The sequence below is a fragment of the Dioscorea cayenensis genome, chromosome 16 (assembly GCF_009730915.1).
Source record: "Dioscorea cayenensis subsp. rotundata cultivar TDr96_F1 chromosome 16, TDr96_F1_v2_PseudoChromosome.rev07_lg8_w22 25.fasta, whole genome shotgun sequence".
Classification (NCBI taxonomy): domain Eukaryota; kingdom Viridiplantae; phylum Streptophyta; class Magnoliopsida; order Dioscoreales; family Dioscoreaceae; genus Dioscorea; species Dioscorea cayenensis.
Window position 1 is genome coordinate 11,123,301 of NC_052486.1, and position 16,234 is coordinate 11,139,534.

The following is a 16,234-nucleotide window of genomic DNA, read 5'->3' on the forward strand; positions in this document are numbered from 1 at the left end:
ACAAGGTGGTTTAGTGAAGCTCAACAAAAACAAAATAAACTCAAGTCTATAAAGATATGAAAATGAAATACAACTCAAAGCTACTAAAAATAAAAGATAAACTTTGAAGGAAGATCCTTTCTTAGTAGTACAAGTCCAAAATAAAGTTACAAACAAAATACGGAACATAAAAACACATAAATAAAAGACGCCTCAGGCATCGGTGTCTTGCTCGGTCGGCTCTACTGCTGCTGATGGATCAATTGGTGCTGGTGGTGGTGGTGATTCTGCTGGTGGTACTGGGGATACTAGAGGAGTCCGAAGTCTCATAACGAATGCTAATGTCATGTTTCGCTCTAAGATCTGCTGTAGGATGTCAAGACCTGCCATCACCTCAGTATGGCACACGGTCTGTGTCGCATAAACCTCAGTCAGCTCTGTCTATAACACCCCTACAGTACTCTTAAGGATCTCAAAATGATCATAGACCCAATATGGAGAAAACATACGCACTAGAGGTGGCTCTTGTGCTACAGGTGGTGCCTGTGCTACAGGTGGTGCCTTTGTCTCCATGTGCTCCTCCTATACCTCAGGAATAGGCTGAGACCCCTCAGCGCATCACCCTCACACTAGGTTGACTATGGCGGGGCATGATCATCACATAAACTCCATCTCTGTATGTACAGATCATCCCCATGAGTCTCATAGTCTCTAAGCCGAAGGGAGATGGTACTATTGTCTTCTCGGCCTCCCTGATTGCGTCTAGCAAACCCGATCCTGATGATTAGTCTGGTGATGTACAAGCCTTAAACGATCACTCTCCTTCTCGCATACTGTCCCTAATGTCTCTAATACTCTTCTAGGATATGTCCCAAGTGAATCAGCTGACTCTGTACCATAGAATATAAATACAATAGCTCCTATCAACTAAGGAATCTTCTGCTGTCACCACGTCCATTCACCGACCTGCTCAGAATGGCGTGAAAGCAACAGTATACAGGCTGAGAAAAGCACGTGGCCTTGGAAACCCCTGGCCCGTACTATCTGATAACACCCTTTGACTATGTACCACAAGTGTACGGGTTTGTTAAAGTAATAATACCCTTGTGAGTGGGTAGTCATATCCGCATGGAATAGTGATCAGAAATAGAAGGATTGCTATTTAACTAAAGTGAAGATGGATCGATAGTGGTGTGAACAATATTAATATAAAAAGAAATAAAAAGAACAAGAAAGAGAAACGCTATAAAAAATGAGAGGAAAGGCAATTGATAGAAAGTGGGACACACGGACATTGCTCCCCCTAGGACTATTGCTTCAACTGCAAAACCAACCTAAGGTCAATCATGACTAACCCTACACTATGCTCCGGAGGAGAAATCGCTCAGTCTCAACACCTTACACTGTACAAAGTTGTTTAAAGTTCTAGGGACTCCAAATGACAAACCATATTCCCTAACATAGATCTAACCCTTTCGTCCAGCTGAAAGACCCCTAGTCATAATTAAGCCTAAGAATTATTTCAACGCTTCACTTTGTTGTTTGTGCAACTAAGCCCCAGCGGTGTTCTTCTTTTAGCACTTTACTCTATTGTGTCCGTAAAGAACTCTTGGAACACGGAGGTAGGATAAATCACACTGAAAGGGAAAGGGGACGTTTCGCTATCTCTCGACTCATCCTCTTGATCCTCTCCAATCTTTCTTTGTCTAACCCTCATGGTGTGTCACTCGCTCACAAGGTTTACCAATGTAGGCTCTCAACCCTAGTCTCATTGTAAGGGAAAACCCATTCAACAAGAATTCAAGATTGGAACTCAATTAAAGACATCAATTAAAGAAACATAATAGAAAGGTCAAAGAAATAATATCATCCTAGGGTTTACAAGTCCAAGTACACACTAGGGGTTTAGCTCTCCATGGAGCAAGATACAATCAATAATAAAATTGAAAGTAAAAACATGCAATCTATAACTAAAACCCCGTTGGTATTCATGTCGATGGTCTTGTGGAGTGGCCGCGTCTTCTTCAAAAGTTTCCTCGTTAAGCCTAGGGTGCACCTCACCGAATCGAAGCCGACGAAAGCTACCCCAATAACTCTCTTCCAAAGGAACGTTGTGTTGAAAACCATAGAACCACTCCAAAAGTCTTGCCAAAGCCTTTTTAAACCCTAGCCACGAGTTCCTCCAAAGATGGTGAAAAGATAGGCAAAAGATGGGAAAAGGATTCTCCAAATGGGCTGGAATCGCGACTTAAATAGGCTAGAATCGGGCATCCACATGGGCGTGTGGAATTTCCACACGCCTGTGTGAATCTACAGGAATCGCTTTCTCAACGGCTTGTGAACAGTAATTACTACAGTAATTTACACCATTAAACTAGTACAGTACTGAGCCAAAATACTCCTGAATTCACACTTTTCATCGAAGACACATGAATGGCACACATTTATGAGGTAGATTGCAATGCTTCTTCAATAAAAGTCATATTTGATGACAATCTTGTTAGTGTTGCACAAGTCTGAACACATAAGTGTGACTGCCTTTGTGCCTTTACAATTCGCATATTCACTCAAGCACAACGGAGGTTGGCACACACTCATGTGTCTTTGAGCACAACTCGTGTCTTCACATTTGTTCACTCCAAGATGTTATCATCAAAGTGCCTCCATGATCTACTTTGGCTTCTTTCTTCCATAATTATCTCCACAACCCTACATGCACAAAAGTAAAACAAATACACATGTATGATTGATAAAATCTGAGAAAATTAATGCTCATTGTAAGAAAATAATTCCTCATATTACTATTACAGAAGCACTTATCACTGTCCCTGTCCACATAGTGCTCTGTATGCACATTGTGGAGTCAAACTACCAGGATAATCGATCTGTAATTTCTTATACTCTTTAGTATCGATGTGGGCATCGTCATACAAGCCAAGTATGACGAAAAACTAAGTGATGCTCATACTAAAGTACTTATCAAAAGTATGGAATTGAATGGCATCAATCTTCGAGAAGCTGCTATACGAACGATCGAACTTGAACAAAATGAGAACCTCTAGTGTCAACATAGAGATAGCCAGCTCTCTTATCGACAACAAACACCGCCAACTACCCACCACAAGCAACTCCTCCACATCATCTGCCATCTCATTCCCCAACTGTATCTCTCTAAGTGCACTCAAATCCGAGAAATGAAATTGGCAAAACTTCAGCTTCGACAAGCACTCAAACCGAGCTTGATGCTCGCAAATCACGACTGTCATATGTTCTAGATCAGGAGAAGGCTCACGTGGATGCTTGCAGGCAGCTTTCTTCAATCTGGGTGCTATATCTGTAAGAATAGAAGAGAAATCGATCAAATACACTCTAAAACCTAATTTTGCAGAATCTACATGGTTGTGTGGAAATTCCACACGCCCGTACGGATCTTCGAGCCGTGAAAGCTGCACGACCACTATGCAAAAATCCTAAAAATATATCAAAAATTCACTCGAATTTCTTTCTAATAGCAAATAACAACCATTTATGTATGAAATCAATGCAACATTGATCAATTTAATCGAAAGAAATAAAGATTGGTGAAGAAAAAGGGAAAGAGGGCTTACCAACGAAATGATAACAAAAATCCCTGAATGCATCTGAAAAACTCACTCAAACCACTATAAATCGACGATGAGGGGTCGGGAGAGTAAAGAGGTGTGTTCTTTGAGTGTTTGGAAGTGAAAGAATGAAGGGGTGTCAGTAGGCTTTAAAGAAAAGCCGCTCCTCTTGGCATTCAGTGCATCCACACAGGCATGTGAAAATTACCCACGGACGTGTGACTCCACAAGAGAGCTCACAGGGGCAGACACACTTCCCTGTGTGCTCTCGGGATAGGCTCTGACTGACTCTGAATGCATCCACACAGGCGTGTGGAAATTCCACACGCCACTGTGCCCGAACCACAGTGGCACCCACACGCCCTTGTGGCTTCTATGTCCTCCCGAGAAAATGCCTAAGCGTTCCACACGCACCTATGAAAATTCCACACAAGCATGTAGATTCTCACAGGAGTACTCACAGGGACAGTCACGTGCCCCTGTGTGGTCTCGAGATGGAGGAGAAGTCTCTACAAAGTTTTACACGGGCGTGTGGAAATTACCCACACCCGTGTGTTGTTCACAGGATCATCCACATGGGTATTCACATGCCCCTATGTCTTCTCGTGATGGAGGAGAGAACTCTGTAGAGATCCACACAACCGTGTGGAAATTACCCGCGGGTGTGTAACCGTTATAAGGTCGTTCACAAGGATATTCACACACCCCTGTGTCCTCTCATAATAATCTCTGAACAGAAACACATGCCCGTGTGAAAATTCCACAAGGCCATATGTCTTCTCTTGATGACTTAGAAGAAAATACAGACTCTGCAAAAAAATTTCTGCAAAACTTGGGACAAATACAGAAACTGCATAACAATGAAAAACTAACTAGAGAATTATGAAAACACACTCAAACGGCCAAGAAACTTCACCAATTACAACTAAGCACACTAAAACACCAACAATCCAAGAGAAAAATGCCACAATAGCATGTAAAAGTCAAGACACCAACACTAAATCTCTTATTCACGCAAAACTAAAACTAAGAATTAGAAAAACAGTAAAGACTTGGTTTTTCACCTAAGAAGCGCTTGTTTAACATTACTAAGCTTGACGTACCTGACCTTACCTCACGGGGGCTCATAGATGAAGGTTGCTCTCTTACCTACAACTTGAAAGCACGATGAACATAATCTTTTCAAGGTAGAGGGAGAATTATCAAGCTTGTTACCACACAAGGGTTCATCACCCTTACTTCATTCATGTGCATCCCCACTAGCATTGGGGCACTTCTTGTGACATCACCTTGCTCACTTCATCTTTCAGACCATCCTCTTTATGAACCCCGTGGTAGGTTACACCTTGTCCTATAGACCAAGTGGTAAGACTTCTTTATTTTACACTTCTTATTCTAGTAAGCCTTCAAATGTGTACAAACACATCATCTCCTACACGTATTCATCAATCAACTCATCAGTGGTGTCAGGAAAAATACAGAGGATCGTCAAAGTCAAGAGAATGCCACATGGCCTTGGCGAGACGGTATGCCAATTTGTCATCACTAACTCTAAGTGTCAACTCCCCACCGTCCACGTCAATAAGAGCCTTGGAAGTGTGCAAGAATGGCTTCCCAAGTATCAATGGAACCTTGGCATCCTCATCAACATCCAATGCTACAAAGTCCATAGGAAATCTGTATTTGTCAACTTTCACAAGTACATCTACATTGATGACCCTCGGATGTCTGATAAGTGCTTGTGTGATATGAATGCGAAGCGTTTATTCCTTATGTTGAGCATTATTTTTCTCAGGTTTTTACATTAATATGTGTGTTTTTATGTTACTTTTATGCAGGTAGGATTGTGAGGCCGAGTATGAAGGAAATAGGCCAATGTGGATCATAATGCACCTATTTTGGAGGAGATCTTGCTAAGGTTCAAACGCGAAGACATAGGACAGGTGTGAGATGCTAGAGTGTGTGCCAACCTCCTTGCATTCGAGTGAGCACATCCATTTGGAGGGGCACAAAGGCAGTCACACTCGAGCATTCTGACTTATGCATATAAGAGCAAGAGCTCCACCAACATGTATATCATTGAAGAAGCAAATGATTCACGACGTGAACATGTGCCCGTTTGAGTTACCCCGATGAAAATATGGAATCGGGAAATTATTCAGGTCGAAGGCTGTAGCAGAGTAATGTAGCAACACTGCAGCAAGTACTGTAGCAGCACTGTTCACAACCAGCCGAGAAATCAGAGAAACAGAGAATCCACACGGGCATGTGGAAATTATCCACGCCCGTGTGGAAATTCCACACAGGCGCGTGTAGCGTCCACGCCCGTGGAGTTGCCCGATTCCAGCCCTATTTAAAGCCAATTCAGCCCCGATTTTGTTATTCTTTTCTCCATCTTTTCCCCACCTTGAGAGAGGGCTTCGGCTAGGGTTTTGAGGGCTATTGGCTAAGGTTTTGGGGAGGTTCTATGGCTCCAACATCGCGCGTCATTGGGAAGAAGGTTATTGGGAGAGCTTTCGTCGGCATCGATCCGGCGAGGTGTATCCTAGGCCGGACAAAGGATCCCTTGCGACGAGTAGAGGACTCTCCACAAGACCATCGACACGACCAATGAGGGGATTTCTTTATGGATTTATTGCTTTTACATTCGATGTCTTTGATTGTACTTAGCTCCATGGAGAGCTAAACCCCTAGTGGGTACTTGGGTGATTGTGAACCCTAGGATGTATTCGTTTCATTGAACTTCTTTATTATGCTTTCAATAAATTGATGTTTATTGTGAGTTCCAACCTTGAATGCTTGATTGTATGAACATTTCCCCTAGAGTGACACTAGGGTTGAGAGTTCTTCTTGGTAACCTTGTGAGTGAGTGACACACCATGAGCATTAGACAAAGCTAGGTTGGAGAGGGTTGAGAGGGTGAGTCGAGAGGTACAGGAGCGTCCCCTTTCCCCTCCGACGTGATAGATTCTACCTCTGTTCCTCGAGTTCTTTATGGCCATAATAGAGTGAATGGTCTAAGGGATGAATCTCCGCTGGGGCTTAGTTGCGCGTGCAACGGAGTGAAGCGTTGAGGGGATCTTAGTATCTACGGCTTAATTGTGGTTAGGGACCTTCCGCCTGGACCAAAGGGTTAGGTCTATAATTAGGAAGAGATTTATCACCTGGAATCCCTAGAGCTCATTGCAACTTTATTTGAGTGCGAGGTTGAGAGGTTATTTAATCTCTACTCTAGGATATGAATAGAGTTAGGCATAGTTGACCTTAGATTTGGGACTATGTATGTAAGGATTTCCACGACTCACCATTGCATTGATTAGGAAGCATAATAGAGAGTTCTTGCACTTGAAGTGATTATCCTAGGTGAAGCATCATCCGAGTAGCCCATCTTTATCGATTGCCTTACCTCCTCCTTACTTTTTCTCTCTTACTTGTTGCTTTTAATTGTTGAGAATTGAATCATTGTCACACTTATCATTGTTGATATTCCACATAGCTAAAAATCGAATTAAGTGTCTTTACTCCCTACTCTCTGTGGATTCGATACCAGCTCACCCTGGATTATTACTTCGACAAACCCGTGCACTTGCGGGATATACGCAAGGGGATCTTGTCAATGTCTAACTATTCGGTCGGCCAATTGAAGTGTCATCCGAGTGGGCCTAGGCTCTCCTAAGCCTAGTTTCTGAAAGAAAGTATAAGGCATGACATTGATGCTAGCCCCTGAATCCGCCAATGCCTTCTCTTCACCAAAATTACCAATGTTGCACGGAATGATGAAGCTTCTGGTGTCTTTCTTCTTCTTCGGCATATTCTTTTGCAACTTCACTGAATATGAACCATCTAAGATCACAAATGCACTATCCTCCAACTTTCTCTTGTTGGTCAAGAGGTCCTTGAGAAACTTTGCATAGCGAGGCATTTGAGATAATGGCTTTTCAAATGGGATGTTGATGTGCAACTACTTGAATAGACTCAAAAACTTCTTGTATTACTCATCATTTTGGTCATTCTTCAATCTTGAAGAGCAAGTGATTCTTGGCTTGTATGGTGGGGGTACCACCTCCTTCTCCTTGGCTCTATCCTCAACCTTTATGACCTCAGTTAACTCTCATTAGTATTCTCACTAGGGAGCCTACTCTCAACTTCACAACCACTTCTCAAAGTGATCGCCTTCACATGCTCTCTTGGATTAGTCTCCGTGTTGTCAGGCAAACTCCCTTGAGGTTTTTCCGAAAGTGACCTCACATTTTGGCCCACTTGATTCTCCAAGTTGTGCAATGATGCAGTGTGGTTGCGAAGTTTAACTTCAACTGATTGAAATCTTGTATCCAATGATTGAATGAACTTGGTCAAAGCTCTCTCTAAGTCGGTCATCCGGTTTTCCAACCCTGAAACTCTATATTCCATGTTTGGGGCTTATTGTTGTTATTGGAAACCCGGTGGTGCCATAGTCTTCTGTTGCCCTTGATTACTCCATGAAAGGTTTTTGTGGTTCACCCACCCCGGATTGTAGGTATTGCTATACAGATCCCATTGACCTCTCATTGCATTACTTACAAAATTAGCATGTTCCATGGGGGTAGTACCACCAATAGAAATCGGGCAATCAAATGGAGCATGTCCTCCCCACACCCAATGCAACTCATCTCTACCACCGATCTAGGAGAAGTTAGAGTGTCTAACTTCTTGCTAAATAACTCAACTTGGGCCGCCAATGATGTGGCTACATCAATCTTATCAAGTCTGGCTACCTTCTTTTCTATCTCGTGTGTTCCACTGATAATTGTTCATAGCCGTTTCTTCAATGAGATGTCAGGCTTCTTTGGGGGTCTTGCTTCCTAAGGTACCTCCTGCTGCAATATCAAGTAACTGCTTCGTGCTTGGGTTTCAAACCATTATAGAAAGTTTGAATAATCATCTACTCGGGGAACACATATTGAGGATATTTCCACAGGAGCTCAACCTATCCCATGTCTCAAAAAGAGACTCCAATTCTATTTGCACAAAAGAGGATATTTTATTCCTAAGCTTTGTAGATTTTCCCAGAGGAAAATATCAGGCAAGAAAATCTTCTACCATCTCCTCCCATGTAGTGATCGATGCTCTAGCTAATGAATGTAGCCATCGCTTTCCTCTCCCTTTCAAGGAAAATGGGAAGGCCCTCAACTTGATAGCATCTAACAACATTAATCTTGAGCATGTCGCACACTTCCAAAAAGTTTTTAATGTGATGGTTTGGATCCTCATCAGCCAAACCATTAAATTGTGATAACTGCTATAACATCTGGATGAAGCCTGGCTTGAGCTTAAAATTCTGAGCCATAATCGGTGACCACACAGTACTAGACTACGTGCCAAGAATTACGGGTTTGGCATAATCTGAAAGTGTCCTTTACTGCTCATTCTGTTCTGCCATATTATTAAACCCTTCACCTTCTATCTCAGCTTGATTTGACTATTCTTGCACAGGTTCTTTTCCCCTTCTATGAATTCTCCTTCCAATATCTGGATCAACTTCAACTAAAGTCGAAGGGTTTTCTCGGGTCATAACCTGGAGTTGCAACCACAGAAAGAAAAACAAATCAGAATGATGGAAGAATAAGGAAGTGTGAAATGGAGTAATTGATGAATAGCTAAAATAGTAAAGTGCAAAATGCTTCGAAAATGCCTATTCCCCTACAATGGCACCAAAAACTTGACACATCCCTTGCGTGTGTGTACCCTAAGTATATGAGTTGTCGAAGTAATAAACTACCCTAGTTAGTGGGTAGTCATATTCACAGGGAATAGTGCTCGAGAACACTAGAATTGCTTGACCAACTATGGTGAAGATGATTGAAGAGTTGTATGAACAATATCAATGTAAATGAAAATACTAAAAACAAGGAAGAGACTCAATGGGAATAAGGAGATGCAATTAATAGAAAATGGGGTACCCGAACATTGCTCATCCTAGGATTATTGTTTCAAGTGTAAGACTCCTCATTATGCCTCCTAACTAATGTCTAATGAGTCATGGAAATCCTAATATACACGGTCCTAACCCTAAGGTCAACCATGACTAACCCTCATACTATGCCCCGGCAGAAAGGGATACTCTCGACGCCTCACACTGTGTGGGGTTGCAAGAAGCTCTGCGAACTCCAAGTGATAAATCCTATTCCCTACTATAGATCTAACCCTTTGATCCAAGCGAAAGACCCCAAGTCACAATATAGCCCCAACACTAAGGATTACTTCAATGCTTTACTCTGTTTCTTGTGCAACTAAGCCCAGTGGAGTTTGTCTCTTAGCACATCACTCTATCATGACCGCAAAGAACTCTTGGAATGTGGAAGTAGGATAAATCACATCGGAAGGAAAAGGGGACATTCCGCTAACTCTCGACTCACCTTCTCGATCCTCTCCAGCCATGCTTTGTCTAACCCTCATGGTGTATTACTCATCCATGAGGATTACCAAGATAGATTCTCAACCCTAGTGTCACTCTAACGGAAAATCAATACAACAAGCATTCAAGGTTGAAACTCAATTAAAACATCAATTAAAAAAGCAAAACAAGGGTCAATGAAACAAAATCATACTAGGGTTTACAAGTCCAAGAACCTACTAGGGGTTTAGCTCTCCATAGAGCAAGATACAATCAATAATGAAATCGAATGTAAAAGCATGTAATCTAAAAGAAAAAACCCCTTGTAGTTCGTATCGATGGTCTTGTGGAGTTGCCTCATCTTCTCCAAGGGTTCCCTCATCAAACCTAGGGCACACCTTGCTGAATCGATGCCGACAAAAACTTGACCAATAACTCTCTTTTGAACAAACTTGATGTCAAAGGCCGTAGAATCACTATGAAAACCTAGCCAAAGCCTCTCCAAACCCAAGCCGTGAGCACCTCTAATGATGGCGAAAAAATGAAAAAAGGATTGGAAAAGGATCCTTTAAAACATCTGAAATCGTGGCTTTCATAGGGGCTAGAATCGGGCATCCACACGGGTGTGCAGAATTTATACACGCCCTTGTGAATTTCCAGAAGTTCATTTCCTGGGAGTTGTGAACAGTAACAACTACAGTGATTTTGCTGTATTGATTTGCTACAATAACTGCTACAGTGCTTCACCAAAATACTCCCCAATCCATGCTTTTCATCGAGGCCACATGGATAGGCACACATCCATGCAGTAGATCACGTTGTATCTTCCACAAAACCACATTGACAAAGATCTTGCTAGTATTGTAGAAGTCAGAACACATGAGTGTGACTGCGTTTGTGCCCCTCCAATTAGCATGTCCACTCGAGCACAATAGAGGTTGGCACACACTCACATGTCTTTGAGCACAACTTATGTCTTCACTTTTGTTCACTTTAAGACTTCATCAAGAAATGCATCCATGATCTACTTTTGGTTCCTTTCCTCCACAATTATCTCTACAACCCTATATGCACAAATGAGCACATATACACAAGAAGGAGCGATAACGTCTGAGAAAAGTAAGGCTCAATGTAAGAAAAGAATACTTCATATTACTTACACACAAGCACTTATCAGTTGCTATAGCTATAACTAAGATCTTTGATAACTTAACTCATAAAGTTGTAGAATGCTATTTAAATGACTTCGTGGTAATGACACACTCAAGAGATCAACACTTTAATGACTTGAAAATAATGTTTGACCATAAGAAAATACAAATTAAAGATGAATCCCATGAAATGTGTATTTGGGGTATTGTCTGGAAAGTTCCTTGGGTTTATTATGAGACACCAAGGAATAGAGACTAAACCATTTAAAATTAAATCAATCATGGAAATGCCATGTCCAAAGACATTGAAATAGTTGAGATCTTTCCAAGGACGCCTTACATAGATTTGAATGTTCATCGCCAACCTTTCAGGTAGACATAAGCATTTTCAAATTTAGTAAAGAAAAACACAACATTTAGGTGAGATGAACAATGTCAAAAGGCTTTTGAAAAATCAAGTGTTACCTACTGAATCCACTAGTTTTAGCAGTGCTAGTTACAGGAAAGACATTGATCTTATATACAACAGCTTTGGACGGATCTCTTGGAGCTCTACTTAGTGAAGAGAATGAAAAGGGTAAGGAGAACACCCTATACTACATCAATAGGACGGTGAAAATTGATATACACCTATCAAAAAATTGCCTCTCAATGGTGTTTGTAGTGAAGAAGTTGAGTCATTATTTACTTTCACATAAAGTTCTTCTTATCTCAAGAATATATCATGTCCCACCCCATCCCACGGGACTGACATGTAACAACCACCTTGACAACCCGAGGAGGGATACATGTCACTCAACTCTCGAGTTGCAGCAAGTCCTATAATCTCCTGGAATGAAGCAGCACTAAACACTAATTACAAATAGAGAATATGCAAAGTATGATACATAAATATGACACAGAGGAAGTAATAATACCGTAAACCTGACAATAGAGTACCAAGAAACATACTAATCATAAATACAAACAATTTTTTTTTCTAAAGGGGCAAGTACATAGAAATACATGATTTAAGAACTCATAGACACTACTGGATCCCATGCTTCTTATACAATACTTGATGCACTCTCCGTAAGTGTACGGATAGTAACAAGTAATAATGTGGTACCCTAAGAGGGATAGGGTTGTTGAACCTCAGGGACTGGACTTCTAGTACTAATTTCTCCTCTAATGTCTAGTAGATCAAGAATTAGTTGGTAAGAAGAGACACTAACAAGAAGAAAAAGATAAAGAGGATGGAATTAGCATGCAGACTAGGATCAAGTTTTCAACAACAAGAGAGCAATACCCTGTGACAATCCCTATGTGCTTTAGTATACTGACTTGCTTCTAATGTCTACTAGGTACATCCTAAGATCCTTGCATGTACTCAAAAGCAATGTTGCATCTTCGTCTATCACATATGCCAAGTTTTGCAAGAATAACTACAGCCTTCATATTCGCCAAGTTTTGCAAATACACAAGGCAATCACAACTACGGAAATCCACACATGCCAAGTTTTACACAAACAACTATGCAAATCAAGTACGTGAAGTTATGCAACACATGAATAAACACAAGAACGCATCAGAACTCTATAGACATTAAAAACAAGTAGTCAAAGTACACTAGCAACATATTTCAACATCCCGGGGTATCGTGGAATGGTTAGCCCCTCATGATTTCATACAACTGAGAAGAAAGAATGTATGTACTAAGGTGAGAATCATAACTTCCCCCTTTTACGAATTCTCTTTAGTTGAGCTTCAAAAGCTTCATGGATAAGCTAACTCCACTTCTCTCATGCCTCCAACTCGACCTTCATCCCATTAGATGGTGTGGTGAAGCTTGATCATTGTCGTCATAAGCGCTCATCCAGTGGAGAAGAAAACTCCCAAACAAAAGATGCCAATAAACCCTAGATCTGGGAGTTAAATAGGAATTTTCAGGCTCGACATGATCTAAGCATGGTTGTGTTTAGTATGTGCTCATTTATGGGACTTCTAAATGAATCGGCTAAGTGTCATCTAGAGAAAATCATGGGGAGAGAACGACCGTGCTCTACCCATGCTCCACTTGAATAGGCCCATGTACGAGGCACATTGAACATGCTTTCTCCATGAACAAATTGTGCTTCAATTCAGAGAATATCATGGGGAAGGAACACGACTGTGCTCTGATCGTGCTTCTGTTGGAAGCACCCGCATGCTTGGTCAGTTGCTCAGGCTTCTTCACACAACAATAATCATGGGGATAGAGCACAATCGTGCTCTAACTGTGCTTGGCTTGGACACTTAGAAAAATCTACGCTCTTTGGCTTGGACACTTATAATAAACATACCTAGAATAGCATCTTATATACCCAAAAAGTGATAAAAGACAAGCAAAAGTATGAATTGCCAGTATGTAAAACACGATATGAATTGCACTCATCAAATACCCCCACACTTGAATCATTGCTTGTTCTCAAGCAATCTCATTTCGCTCAGCAAAAGAAAAGATCAGTGCATCACTTATGATCTCAAGAGATTAGAAAATTCTTAAACATAGAGGGAATAACGGGGATTAGAGGAAAAACACAAATGCTCAAGTAAAACACTACACTCTTAGTTCAAAGACCTTGCGTGTGTGCAAACCCTAATTTGAGTGCCCCATACTCATAAGAAGTCAACCTAACAACATCAGACTGTAATTTGACAAGACATAGTGGGTAGTAGATTTATACATCCTAGAGGTAGCCTTCTCTCTCGATTGGTCATCAAATGTACACTTGTAATGCCCAAAATTTGACTACTCAAGAACGGCTTTCATTCCTCTAAGGCGATAGCTCTTTCTACCATCTTTTAACACAAAAGTTTCAAAAACGACCCGTAGAACGTTGCAAAAGGAATCCAAATTCCCAATCTCCCATTTTTTTTAACCAACAACAAGATAACTAGGTCTTAAAGAGATAGGTTGTTATCCTAAAATAGGTAGTTCCACACTTAGGGTGATGTGATGAAACACAGGTCTCAAAATAAGAGTGAGTTTACAATTTAGCTCCACATAAATAACTAACACACACGTGCCCCTGTAGGTTTATGAATTTATGTCAAAATTGATTATAAATCATCTTTAGTTAAGAACTCATCATACAAAGAATACAAGTAAAGTAAAACCCTCCCCCACACTTGAATAGTACATTGTCCTCCATGTACAAACATATGTAATGCAAACAATTAATTGAGAACATAAGGAATTAAAGGGAAGCTCATCAAATTTCCTGAACATGAGGAGTGATGATGTAGCTCTAAATTTGCTTCCCAACATCTATTCAACCACACAATCCCTGAGATGAGACAAGAGGCACACAAGTGAAGCTTGACATTCACAAAGAAATAAAATAAACACAAACTAAAATGAGGAAAGTAAATGCATATACTAAACAAACCAAAATGTCAGTTTAGTAAGGGACTCCCCTTGCTAACTGAATGGAATAAGTCTAGCAAACATAAAAAGAAAGTACAAAACCAAAAAATAAAATAAAACAATAAAACCTATACAAATTAACAATGAGCACTGCCATATGGTGAATCCGATGTGGATTCCCAAACAAATATGTGGGTAGCAATGTCCCCCTGTCTAGAGGGTGAAGGGAAAGGTTGCAAGGATGATTTCGCACAATGGCCAGCAATATGCTGCAATCTCTATCCTGGCTACTGAATAGAATGGGTTTCCTGTATAAACAAAAGATCATCTTACTGAGAATACTCAATAGATGTCGGTGATGGTGAGTGTTCTGCCGTGGATGATGGTGGCATGTGTAGGCCCAATTTTTGCAGACTGCGAAAAGTGATAAGGCAATATCCATCCACGATAGTCAATCAATCCACACTCCCTAAAAGACCCATTCCCCAAAGAAGTAGGGTAATGTAAGGGCCAATGAAAATAGTCCTTGCTTTGGGATCAGTCGCCTGGTGGTGAAACACTATGGCAATAAGAAACCCAATATGATAGGGAATGTTATCAGCCATGCTCAGGAGGTAGTGGAATTCGTGTCGATTAATGACCCTGGTACTATTGCTTTTGCTAGTAACTATGCCACTAAGTAAAGCATGAATAAATCTGAGTGCAAGTGACCCAAGAGATGATGCTTTGGAAATGCAAAGTGTGAAAACAGAGCGGCATGTGCTTAATCTCTTCCAATGTTGCTCTTATAGCTCACTAAAGGATGGATAAGAATAGAGCTGGAGGTATTCGTTGGTGGTGGTGTACTCCTTATCGTAGAGACCCATGAAAAGAGCAAACTCTGTGTAACTCAAATGATACTCATGTGATAAATGCTTGTGTATAAGTAATACGAAGTATACTTTTCTTACATTGAGCATTACTTTGGAGTACTGTAGTAGTTACTGTTTACAACAAACAGGAAATGAAGACCTGGAAATCCACACGGCTGAGTGGAATTTTACTGTAGTTAATTAGTAATACCTGAATTTCCAAGCAACTATTCCCTGTGGATTCGACTACTACTCACCGGGGTATTTTATCACTTCGATGACCCATGCAGTTGCGGTACACACACGCAAGGGATGTGTCATCATGTCTGTGAAATTGGAAGTTGACATTATTAGGTTTGTCCCAAACATCGCAACCCCTTTGTATGTCAAATGTAGCGAGAACCTCCAAGGTTAGCTCACGGTAAACAGGCTCATGTAATTAAGGATTTCCATAACTCATTGTTGCATCAATTAGGAAGTATAATAGAGGGTTCTTGTACTTGAAAAGATTGTCCTAGGCGGATCAAAATCCGGGTACCCCATCTTTATCGATTGCCTTTACTTCTCCTTTACTTGTGCTCTCTACCTTGTTGTTTTTATTTTCGTTATTTCATATTTTGTCACACTTATCACTATTCATCTTCCACATTAGTTAAGAAACAACTTAAGTGTCTTTATTCTCTATTCTCTGTGGATACGATACCCACTCATCTAGGATTATTACTTTAACACCCATGCACTTGCGGTTTACACGCATATACGGACGTGTCAAGCACCGACCCAGTTTCGAGAGCAGAAAATAGTGAGCCTCACGGGCACCATATGGCCAGTATATGGCCCGTGATGCTCGGGCAGAACTCTTTAAAAAGAAAGTTAGTGCTCAAAGCTAT